We start from the raw sequence: 13,435 nt of genomic DNA, 5'->3' as shown, positions 1-13,435 counted from the left end.
TCTTTTTCTTGTTATTTATTATAATTTTGGTAACAGATTTTCTCATTATAACTAAGATTTGCTAGAAATGAACTTTTGTCCTAGATTCTGACCTCTTCTTCATGTCTTATTTTTTATATAAAATCTTGTTTACTGGAAAACTATTTATTCGTGCTGTAATATCGGAACAGAATATGTTGTATGTTTGTTGTGTCCAATCAATAAATATCAGCAACACCAACATTAAATTCACACAATCAGTGCGAAACATAGGTATTACTCTGGACAGTACTCTCACATTGCACCAACATGTCAGGAACATATGCAAGGCTGCATATCTTGAGCAGAGACGCATCAGCTCCATTCGCAAATATAATTCAGTTGATGCCACTAAAACACATGTGTGTTCATTATTACTTTCAAGACTAGCAGCGGGGGGGGGGGGGGGGCGAATCCTACAACTTTGTATAGGGTTCCGAATGTCAAAATAAACCCTCCAAAAAAAGGATTTCAACCAGAAATAAACCGTCGACTACGTTTCAAGAGGAACCTTTGGAGGGAAAAACCTCCCAGGAGGTCCTCCTGAGTTAGTCTAAATACGGTTTCTGGTTGAAAAATTAATTAATGCCGTTTCGAATACGAAATGAACCAAATTCGTTGTCGTCGCCCTCCCCTGCTGCTCAATTAAAAAATTCTGTAACAAATAATGGCTGACATCGGAGAATCACATTCCGCTAAACTAGCTCGAGAGCGATTAGAAGCAATCAAAAAATTTCTTCCTGTGAGAGATTCTGTAAGACAAAAATTACAAGCGAGGCAAAAAGCACAAGTTGAATACGCTACAGGTATGGAACAATTATTTAAACCTGTTACAACAGCTACTGAAAAAGCTGCGGCGGTCACTGAAAGAGCTTTATGGGGGGGGGGGGTATTAAGGATGAGTAGGAAAGAGAAAAAGGTATTCTTCCAGTATTAAAACAGACCGCTGAGCAAGCTAAAAAAATTGCGAGGAGAACTAAGCAAACAAAAAAGATTTTACGAGATCTTCCGACTGATACAGCTGCAGCTCAACCTCAACCTGGTGAAGAAATACTTAGAGGAATCAGTGAAATTCGTACTGAAGTTGCCGATGTGAAAAAAGAACTTGCTAAACCAATAAAAGAAAATGTTAAACTGATTGCAAAATTTAGGGAGGATTTTATCGAAGATATTAAAACTATTAAAAGAGAAAAATTGCCCGGAAAAATATTAATTAGTATGTTTAATAAATCTAGTATCTTAAAACCCGGTTTTGAAAACGTAATTGATGATAATCTTATTAAATGGATATATCGCATATATAGGAACAAAAAACAAGCCAGAGATGATGACTTGGAATACAGAATTCTTGATGAAGAAGTAAAGAGACTTTATAGAGAGGCTATGGAACAAGCAGAGCAACAAAAACTCTCTCAGCAGGAACCTTCATATCAACTTCCTTCATCTCTGCAACAGACAGAACAACAATCTTCTTCACCGCAGCAAAAGTTGATGTCGGAACTTTAAAGGTCTAAGGAGCTACTTAAAAAAGCCAAAGGAGAAAGATCGCCCTTAAGACTATTTAAGAAAAGCATAGAGACAACAGAAGAAGGAGCAACTGGCAGTGGTTTGGGAGGTGGTTTTATTGACTGTACAATATCATCAATGATGTGCAACGGCTAGAAGATTTCATAGGAGGAAAGCGAGCTGGAAATAACTCACCAGAAATCATTAATGAAGCAGCTGATATTTGCAGACGATTATTTCAAGGTGGTATTATGGATACTGGTATCTACCGAGAACTTATTAATGAGCTCGCTGATGACTATCACAGTGACTAGTTGTTAGATAAATGAATAATTAAATAAAATGATCATACACGAATCCCATTGTAGGCCAGTTAGGGTCAGGGTGGTAAATTCACGATTGCCAGTATACAAAATAACTTACGGAGATGGATTTGGTGATGTTGTTCAGGGTTTATTTGCGGGAATGGCACCTAAAGCAATACCGATCGCAAAACAATTATCAATGAAAGCTATTGACGTTATTCGTGATAAAGCTACTGGTGCTGTTGCCAGTAAAGTATTCTTGGCAATCAAGGATAGACTAGCACGATTGATACGCAGACCAAAAGCGGTCCAGCCACCACCGGTGAAATTACCAAGCACCGAAGTGATGCCTGCAGATGTTAGTAAAGTAATAAATCAAGCTGAAAATCAAAAGCTAGCAGGGTTGATAAATCAAGGGGCTGAACAAATAAATACAAGTTTGGTGTCGGAAAGTGGTCTTCGTTTTAGACGATAACATTTATAATAAAATGTTTAAACGTCAATCCGACCCAGCGTTCGACATGGATGCACCAGTACCCAAGGACGAATCAGTGCGTGATTTTCAGTATCATTCTTATGGCATAGAACATCCAAATCAACGAGGACGAATTGAATTGCAGGTTCAAGACACAAGTAGATATTTCTTGCCCGCTGAAGCGTTTATCGAAATAGAGGGTGAAATTTTGAAAACAGATAATAAAAAACATGCCGCGGGATTTAAAGTTGGTTTTGTCAATGACGGAATTATGGCTTTATTTGAAAGCGCTGCGTATCTCATTGATGGGAAAAAAATTGAGTCAATTGAGAACAATGTTGATGTGGCTACAACAATAATAGGTTTAGCAAGATACTCTGATGATTATACAAAATCAGCTGGTCCATCAATGATGTTTGCCAAGGACACTTCCGATCATCCTGACAGTGATCAGTACAATATTAGACGACCAAGAAACTTTGCCAATAACGCCGACGTTGATATGTTGCCGGTGGTTCACGGTTCTAATAATAATTTTAATCTAGGATTTCATACACGTGGACAAATGTCAGGTGGAAATGATAGAAAATTTTCTTGTGCCATTCTGCTGTCGCATATATTTGGATTTTGTAGAGATGTCAAAAAGGTAATTTATGGAGCAAAACACTTTTAGAAAAAATAATGATAACGATGCCTTATGGCGAGAAGCTGGTGTTGTTGTTGATGAGGGTAAAGTATTAATAACAAAACTTTTGTTGTGGATGCCGGTAATGACTCCGGCAATTGCTGAAGAACTGCGACTGCTTTCTTTTATGGATCAGGGTGGTAAATCGTTGTTATCATGGCTTACAACAACCACAGATAGCATTCAGAGTACCGCTAACGCTTTATTTACATGGCATGTAGCATCACAGCAGGGGGGTTCTGCACCGCGACATATTTTTATTGCTTTTCAAAATATTGCACGAGTAAACTCACAAACACGGAGTCACATGATATTTGATCCACTTGGTGCTACTGACGTTTCTTTAAGAATAAACGGCATCAAGAACCATCAGAAAATATACAATTAAATTTTGCTAATTATCATGTTGCACGTGTATATCATCGCTTGATGAAATATCTAGCGCGCGATATAAATATCGATACTGGTTTGCAAATATCACAATTGGATTTCATGGCACATTATCCCATCTATTACTTGTCACTGGAACATCTTGATTTAACTAGACAGTCTGTCGTTGATGTGTATTTCAGAGATCAAGTGGCAAGAGGGGCTATAGCTGAGTACAGAGCAATTGCTGTTATACTCAGCGATAAAGCAATGTTATACTCAGCGATAAAGCAATGTTACTTGAAGGTGTTGGTGGCCGAATGAGAGTCGTTGATGTACCGGTGGAAAACATGTAGTTTTCAAAGACACTTATATCAATCGCGTTTATTATAAAATGTCATATAGTCACGTTAATGTCGCTTTGACTTCTGGTCAGGTAAAGAAATTACAATCCAAAAACGCAAAAGTATGTGGGGCAGCGATAAACTAAAAAACGATCAAATCTCTGTCGGTGGTCCAAACAGGTTATCACTGACTAAAACCCAACTAAAACATTTCAATAAAGCGAAGCAAGCAAAAACTGGAGTTCAACTTGATTTCGCTCCAAAAGCTATCAATGAGATGATTAAATCAGGTGGTATATTTCCACTTCTCGCAGCAATACCAGCGCTGATAGCTTCTGCTGCCCCAGCTGTCGCTAAAGCATCCACGGTGGGATCTTTTGGAACAGCTGCCGGAATGGCATTAAAGAAAGCAACTGGAAAAGGATACAAAAAAGGACGAGGTCTCAGACTTCCAGGAACTCCGCCATCATGGTACCCAAAACGGTTCTAAAAACACAAAGTGTTTTGAAACACAGAGTGTTTTCACCGATGTCAAATTTTGATTTACTCGATGCTGCTAAACAATTAAATATAAAAAATTTCAAAGGCGTCTGTATGCGAGACCAACTACCGCAACAACTAAATAATCCAGAAACCGGAATTATTAATCTCGATAATAGTGATGGTCCAGGAACTCACTGGGTTGCTTAGCGATCGATCCTCGTGGAATTGTCTATTTCAATTCGTATGGGTTAGTACCGCCAGCTGAATTCCTTAAGTATGTGCACAGAGTGCAAAGCACTCCAATCTGGTATTCAACGCTACCAACACAAACACTAACTGATCCACCGATATGTGGTCGTGAGGTATTAAATGTTCTCACCGCGATATCAAAATCAACCAAACCACCTCACAAGGTCGTGCACGAGTATACCTCGGGTCGATTTAAACAATCCTTAAGAGAATAATGGTAGATATTTACGGAAGATCTCTCATTGAAGCAGAGATAAAATACCGCGGTGATGTAGATTTATCAAAATATGCGACCAAAGATGAAATTGATAATCTGTTAACGTTAACCGGAATAGACTCAGATAAGGTTGTTATTTTTCAGGACCGATACGGAAAACTAAAAACCAGCAATATCAAATGGAATGACATAATTCGTAGGGTTCTTGGAGCAGTCCCGGATAACATTCCTGTGTTCACTGACAGCGGAAAAATCAGGGATTCAAGTGTTTCATTTACAACCATCAGAGATGAAATTGCAAAAAGTGTGACTAACCGCTTAAAAAATACCGGTGACACAATGACAGGTGAACTCAACATGAACGGGAACAAAATGGTTGTTTTAAGAAATCCAACATCCGATGAAGATGCTGCAACGAAAAAATATGTTGACAACGTAGACAGTAAATTATCCACACTGCGGGCCGAGTATGACGTTCACGTGAGTGCTTTTGCAAGATTTCGCAGAAACCATCAAAAAACCGCAGAAGAATTCTTCGGCGCTACGCACACTGTTGACATAAAACTTGCTGATATCAAAACCAACCTTGACACGATCAAACAAACACAACAAGATATCGTAAGTGGGATTCCTGATATCGTTAACAAAACCAGTTTGATTAAATTCCCACCTGGAGGTACTCCTGGGCATTTTAACAACATAGTATACACGGTATCATCTGGGTTCGCAAAATGGTATAAACAAAATAATACTATCAAATATACCGCAACAGTTACTGGCGTGTACAGGTTTTCTGTGTTCAGTGCTGAAAAATTTGAGATATTTACAAAGTATCCCTGGCGACATTCCGCTGATAAGTTTTCCGGGGTTGTGACTGTAATATTAAACAAGGAAACCGAAGAGGAATTCATACTAGAAGCAGCTGATAAGAAATTAACGGCAACATCTTACTGGTGGTGTTTGGAATTCGTAGCTGAAACACCTAAATTGGTAACTGCGTAAGATAATAAATGACCCTCTTGACGAAGTCAACAACAGCATCAACAACAACATTAGATGCGCAACAATATAGATACGATCAAGTACGCGAATGGCAATCAGAGTTATAAACCCTCATCGACAAATACAACCTAAAAGTAAAAAAATATAAACGACGAGCAGTCATCCTGGATGCGTTAGTATACTCAGTATCCGCGTTAGTTGCATCTACCGGAGTAGTATTATCCGCGTTAAAACCAGTAACAATCGTAGTAACAATTGTCTCTTCATCAACTGCCATCGCAGGGATTTTTAATATAATCGCAAAAAAAAATCCTCGTGCACGAGCAGAAAATACCACGATTATATCATGCAACTAAACACAGCCACAGCCGCATACTCAAAATTATCGTCGTTCATATCATCAAGCATCGATGATACAACAATATCAGATTCCGAATTCGCGTTAATGGTTAAGATATACGAGGACTGCACTCGCCATTTAAAAACAACCAGGAACAATAATGACGGAATTACTTCATCGAGCTCTGCTCGACATAGTCGAAAATACAACCCCGAGAAGAATTTCAAAGATAACGGTAAGTTCGACTAACCCTGAATTTAGTATTAATTTTCCAACTGCAATTCCCGTGAAAGAAATAGCACTAGCACAATTACAAGTATATCACAGTTGGCCCAATATCAGATCAAAATCGTTTGGTGGATTACCAGCAAATAATTCGTTCGTGTTTGCACACAAAAATAAACCCGATGGTACACCCGACTGGAACGTCATTGGGATACCAAACAAAGAAATCAATGAGGAATTACAGCGTCGGATAAAAAATATCACAGGAAAAGAATCCAATATAAAAATAACTGTTCATGAGCCAAAGCTGTCTTCTGCGATCGAAATAAACACTCCAGGCTACGCTGTGGATATATATCAGAGTTCGATCAGAACAGTGTTAGGATGGCCTGAAATACCACCACCGGCACCACCGATACCACCAGAACCGAAAAAGTCTGATTATGTCACGGATAAGACTTCGTATCACGATCTTGCACTGGTTTACAAGATAAAGATGGATCGTATAAAGCAAGCGAAACTGGATGACAATTTTAATTTTCGCGACAAGGATAATATGGAATGGGAGTTTGCTTATAAAAAACGTCAAGCTGGAGAATCAGGTATTGGAATTACTTTAAGTCAAAACACTGAGTATTTTAAATCTATCAATGAAGAACATAAAACACAACTACAACAACTACAGCAAAGTTTCCAAGAACATCTTTTCGATAACTCACGCAGCGAAATTATTAAACGCATGGAAATATTAAATCAGCTTGTATCTGATATGGAATATACTCATCGGCGGTTACTTGGAGCAATAATTGCCGAGAAGAGTATCTCTAAACAACAATTTTTAACTGCATACGCGCTGACAGAAGCTACACTGCCGAATTTTAAACTTCCTGGGTATAATGCAGCCAAGTTAAGAAAATCAGTCAATGATGTCATTGATGAATATTTTCCTGACAAACTCGCTGCGTGGAGAAAAACACTGCCATCAGCAACTATTCTCAGGCACAACAATGACCCCGAAGGGATAGGCCGGCATGTGTCCCCAGGCACCGTAAATATAACCGAAGTGGTCGCGGTCAATCTTGTGTGTGATGTCATCGATGGCAGCTACAGCACAGACACAACAGTATCAAATCAAGCTCAGCAAGGATTTGTTCTTTATTCATTCACCCCGAAAGAACCACCTGGATATCTGATTGTGCAAGAGCCGATCAATCAGGTTTATCTGCAGTGTTATAATCCACTATTATCAAGAATAAATTTCAAACTAACAGACCAATCTAATCACCTTCTGGATTTAAGAAATGAAACTCTACATATTAATTTACTTGTGAAATCCTAAGGATTTCGTATTAGGACTTTCATCCTAAAGACTTTCATCCTAAAGATTTTAAATCTTCAAGATTTTTAATCTTTGACAGTCAGGGTGCTCAGAATTATAAGAAATTTATTTTTTACTGAAAAATTGTCAAATTTCTCAATTCTGCAGGGTAATATGCCTGTCAAAATCATGAAAATCGTCCGATTTTGCTACACTGAAGGGTAATATGCCTATCAAAATCATGAAAATCGTCCGATTTGCTAATTCCGTAGGGTAATTACCCTGACAGAATCATAAAAATCATCCGCTGCACAAATTCAGCAAAAAAAAAAAAAATTATACCTGTGAAGAGTCTTATTCCTGACAGACTTTCTAATTAATCAAACGAGTATCATATATGTACCAGCATGTGAAGGTTTTTATTCACGACAAGCAAGCACTTGAAAAATACATCAAGGAGGTGTTTATGCAATCCCTTGTCAGCACAGTTGATTTGGTTATTGATATGTTTGGTAATGAAGATTTTTTATTAACGCATAGACAGTTAGATGAACTGCAGCAAAAACGTATTTGTATGATCACGTGTGACAGAGATCAGATTCTAAATTACCCGCATTCGTATATTACACTTAGTCAGCTTAAGGAAATACTATTTAAACCTGTGGATCAAATTAATCCAAATCCAAATCCAGATGCAGAAGATACAAGTGAAAATAACTTATCAGATTGATTGGTTAAAAATAACTTATCAGGTTGATGCAGGTCAGATTAATGTGGGTAAAAAAAAAACAGGTGATATATTTTTTTTCTGTCAGTGCAAAACTTCTACTTTCGATATCATTTCCACGTACCTGACCTCATTTCCCAGTAATTTCAATTTCATCCTTGATTTCATCAAGGGGATTTAACTCACAGTCTGACATAATTTTTTTCAACTGTCTCACACGCGTACCGATTACCTTTCTGTGTTCGTACTCTTGGGATAACACTAACATGGTTTTTTCTATGGCACGAGACAGAGAGACAAATTCATCTAGTTGCTGTTCTTGTATTGTAGCTAATGATTTATACAACGCTGTTTGTATTCTCTTTATAAATTTATACTGAGCAGGCAAAATATACCGACCTTCCAATGCAGCCTCGTGTAACGCTTCAAAATCAGACATGATTTTTTCAACATTTAAGATATATTAATTTTATTTTCTTGTAATTTTGTAATAACAGCAATTACTTTTTGGTTGATGTTATCGTAGTTCATATTTATATAATTATAAATTTAAAATAAAAATAAACAGTTTCTTGATGAGCGGTTATCAAATCATGGGTCTTGCACTGGCCTGTGTATCTCCACGAAGGTCCTTTCAGACTTTTATCCCAAGATTTTATCTCGAAGATTTTTGTCTTACAGATCGTTTCTTGTCGATTCTCGGCATCCCTCGAGACTCGTTTCTTTTTGGCCGCATTCTTTCTGAATGCTTTGTTTTAGTGAGACCCATGTGACGTAGAGCTTTCTGCATCCAAGGCAACTGTTTATTTTTGGGGGGCTTATTCACAGATATACCTCCAGCGAATTCTCTCGAGAAAGCGAGGCGAAATGTTAGAGTATTCAGAAGGATGTCTGTGTTTTCATGTACATACCCACCCCCGTGAATTAAATCCCGGGGTGAAAAATGTCACCCCACGATTTAACGTGAGGAGGAGGATATGCACATGAGGGCCCTTCTTGGGTCCCCCAACTTTAAAAAAAAGCCATAATATCGGCACCGTCGACATATGTCCGTGACGAGATTCGATCCGAAGACAGTGATAACTGAAGGACGAAAGTCGGCTAAGTTAACCACTGCGCCACGGTCGCAATGTGAAGATATAAGGTTTAAAAAACATCATATAGGTAACTTGACAGAGCTTGGCAGCTGTTCTGAACGATTTTAAATTCTGAACTAGATTTTAAATTCTGAACTAGATTTTAAGTTCTGAACTAGATTTTAAATTCTGATTTTACATTTATTTGTACTGACAATCAAACGCGGAAGTGATAATAGAGTGTGTGTACAATTACCAATGGCTGTATACAGTTCTGCCCGCCGTTGGATAATGCACCTTTACAGATGTTGTGCAGTCACCTGAAACATTTACCTGGATTGAAAAGGTGAAAATAGACTGCTGCTACAATTGGCTGTGTAAAAAAAAACTATATACAGTTCTGCTCGCTGATTTACAGGTAATCACCTTGAATCGGGATAACTGCGTCATTGACTTTTACACAGCCGCTGCAGAGTTGTCTCCGTTATCTGCATCTATATAACGAAATAAAATCCAGCTATCAAACAGGTATGAAAATGTTGATTTGATTATATTTTCTGCAACACGTCTGACTGATATCGACTGAATACCAAAATACTTGCCAGCCGCGTACATCGAACAAAATATTTTTTCTTCGTTTGTCTTTAGAGTTACAGATACAATGGTTTTGGCGCTATTATCAGTACAACCAGCGTTTCTAAATTTACAATGTGTCAAAACTCTCAGATTAGATAAATTATTGTTAAGTTTACTTTTATCTATATGATCGATTACAAGACCATCTTCGATCACTCCGTAATAAACCTCAAATATGAAGCGATGATAGAGATAATTTTTCCTCCCAACACTAAACATTAGATAGCCAGCATTAGTAACAAAACCAACTGGTTTTTTTAATCTGCAATTTCAAATTTCACCATTACAATTCGCTTCGTAATTCTTGATGATAGGGTGTCGGACAAATTCTTGGTTCATTATAATAATGTTATTTTTCTAATTTATATTTGTCTGAGAACTTAGTTATATAATCGCGCTCACATATCAACACGTCATTTTTATTTTTTTGTTATAATATCTCTTAAGCTCGCGGTATCGCTTACCCCCACAATTTGCGCATAATTGTGTTTTATCTCTGACCCCAACACCACACTGCAGACACGGTATTGGTCCTGAACACCCTTTCCGGATACTTTGGAGATGTTCTCCGCAGAAATCTTTTTTGCATGATTTGTTAGAAACAGTCACAGATCCTACTTTGAGCCACCTGCAATGGTTCATTATATATAATATTTCTTATTTAAATGTTTGCCTTAAATATAATATGGAAGAGTTTGAGAGATTATCTGCAATCAAACCCAGAAAAGCTTCTAGATGAGATCTTGACAGACTAACCCCTGATTCGCGAAGGCGAGCCTTAACTGATCTGTTTGATATTATCAGAGATGCCAAAAAAGAATTTCGTAATGATGGAGCATCTCACGTGTGGTCCACATTCAAAATTATATCCAACATTGATGATGTCGACGATGTCAAGGACGCTGCAATGAATGATGCACATGCGAAAATAATTATCGATTACCTCAATCAGAAATATTTTTTCAGAGTAAAGTTTATTGTGCGCTCCGATGATAATACTTGGATTATCCGTGACAAACGTGACCCTGTTCTTGCTGATGGAAAAACCACTCTGTTAAGTAAAGATTCCAAACCAGGAATGCTGACTGGAATCGACAAACCATATTACGCTCGAGCGTATCCTGTAGCAGCGGCCATTTATGGAATTTATCCGATAAAAAAACCCAACATTAATAAACTTACCCCAATGAGATTTTTATCCTTGACTTTGTCAAGGCTAAATTGTGTGGCCGAGCGAGTAATAGAATATTTTAAAAGTGCGAAGTGTTGAAATGGTTTAACTGATCTGCAACGTGAAAAAATAAACAAATGGGCTGAATCGGTTAAGGATACAGGAGCGTCAATAAACGATGTTGCTGAGTTAGAAAAAACATTAAGATTTCCTATAACCGTAGCAACGATAACAGGGGAAGTATTATACAAATCAAAATATAATCGAAATGGAGCTCCAATAAATATCATTGATCATAATTCTCATGCTTGGAGCTCCGCAGTCACAATATTTCCACGAAATCGTGTTGTGAGATATTACTCGTCAGAGAGTTTTTGGAATGAAATATTTGATGCTATCAGCCAAATAAGCAAAAACAACCCTGTATCAGTGTGGTTGTTTAAAAGTTCCGAAGAAGGTGAGTATGATCAGTTTGTAAGACCTAACGGTGAATTATATCGTAAAGAATCTCTCCACGAAGAAATGAAAAAACTTGCACAGAAATATTCAGAAAATACTGAGCAGTTATTAACTAATTGTTTTACAGTTCCGTAATTGCTGCTCATGCCGCGAGGGAGAAAAATTCATGGAGACCAACACATGCTGAGTTCCACGAAGATGTCCAGAATAAGTATAAAATCAGCGAGATGATTTCCGTAGACATGACCGCGTGTTATCCTGGAAGTTTTCTTGGGATGGGCGAGTGCGCTGGATATTTTACAAGGTTTGATCATCCTTGTCATGAGATGGTAAGAGTTTCAATTAATGGTCCATTACCTGATTTTGATTTGACAGGATTTGCTCGTGTAACGTCGTTTGAATTCATTGTGAATCTTCATCCGATTTGTTATGTTTGGTTTAGCAGACATTTTTCGGAGAAACGCTGGGCACCAATAGTGTTATTACGATATATGCTTGACAAAAAAATACTGATATCGTTGACGGTCAGTGAAGCAATTATATCGTACCGAAAACAAACTTCGGTTTGGTTACCAACACTGGAGTGTATCAGTCTCGAAGAATGTGCACGAGAATATCCAGATTTATCCGCGTATGTCATTGTTAATATTCTTAAGATTAAACTCAACAACAGCGAAAAAACAGCAAAAGATCTAGGTATAAGAATAATCGGTAAATTTATTCAAGGTGGTGCATATGATCATAAACGACATCACTCACGATTGATTATGGATGATGCTGAATTGGATTTTATAATTAATGATGCCACTGCGAGAGACATACTTTGTAATCGGGAAGATGCTTACTTGTCTGACGGAACAAAATTAGCCACAATTGTTAGTTACATCGAAGGAGAATCGCCTCAATACACTCATTTAAGATCTTCAATGCTAGCTTATGTTTCTATAAATTTACTATCGATGCTAAATAGATTTCCTGACACTGCAGTTAGAGTTGCTAAGGATTCATTTTATATTGATAAAAAGTATTCAGAATTACTGACTTGTTTCACAAGCAATGATGAATCATGGAGTTCGTGGAGAATAAAAAAGGAAATGTTACATTGCTATTGTGAATCCGCTGATGTTGCGGTTAAAGATAGTTATTGTAAATCAGAATTATCAGAAATGTCGAGTACACCATCTGTGTATAATCCAGTATCCAGACACAAAACCGTTTATTTGAACGGGGCGGGAGGTTCTGGTAAGACGACTCGAGTAATCGAATTATTTCGTGGAAAATCGAAGATTTTCGATTCGGATATAATCGTACTAACACCAATGCACATACTTGCCAGGGAGATGAAACAGCGAGGAGTCAATTCTAGTACGTATCATAGTTTTTTCAAATACAGCGGCGGTGTGTGGACTCCAAATCGAATGGGAGAGATATACATTCCAAAAGTTACTATCTGGGATGAAGTGTGCACAGTGCCGTTAGAAACATTAAAAACATCTCTCGATTGGTTGTTATTGAAAAATACAGCTGTGATTATGTGCGGCGATCACGGTCAGCCACCTCCGTTTGTTGGACCGTCTCCACACGATTAGTTGAAGAATTTTGTTGATTATTACGAAGCAGTGACTGATGATCATAGATCTCTAGATGCAGAATTAAAAGAATTTAAGAAATTAATCAGACTGCAACCGAATAAAATTCAGTGTGAAATTATGCGCGAGGTGATTTCAGAAACTTCTTTGAACGACTTTTGGAAAACGTGGAAACCAAATGATTTGATAGTGGCAAGTAGAAAGATAGTCAGAGACACACTTCAACGGCAGTTATTTCAAT

The sequence above is a fragment of the Sinohyriopsis cumingii genome, unplaced genomic scaffold (genome assembly GCF_028554795.1).
Source record: "Sinohyriopsis cumingii isolate HCF-2022 unplaced genomic scaffold, ASM2855479v2 utg000127l, whole genome shotgun sequence".
In the NCBI taxonomy this organism is placed as follows: Eukaryota; Metazoa; Mollusca; class Bivalvia; order Unionida; family Unionidae; genus Sinohyriopsis; species Sinohyriopsis cumingii.
This window is presented reverse-complemented; position numbering follows the sequence as displayed.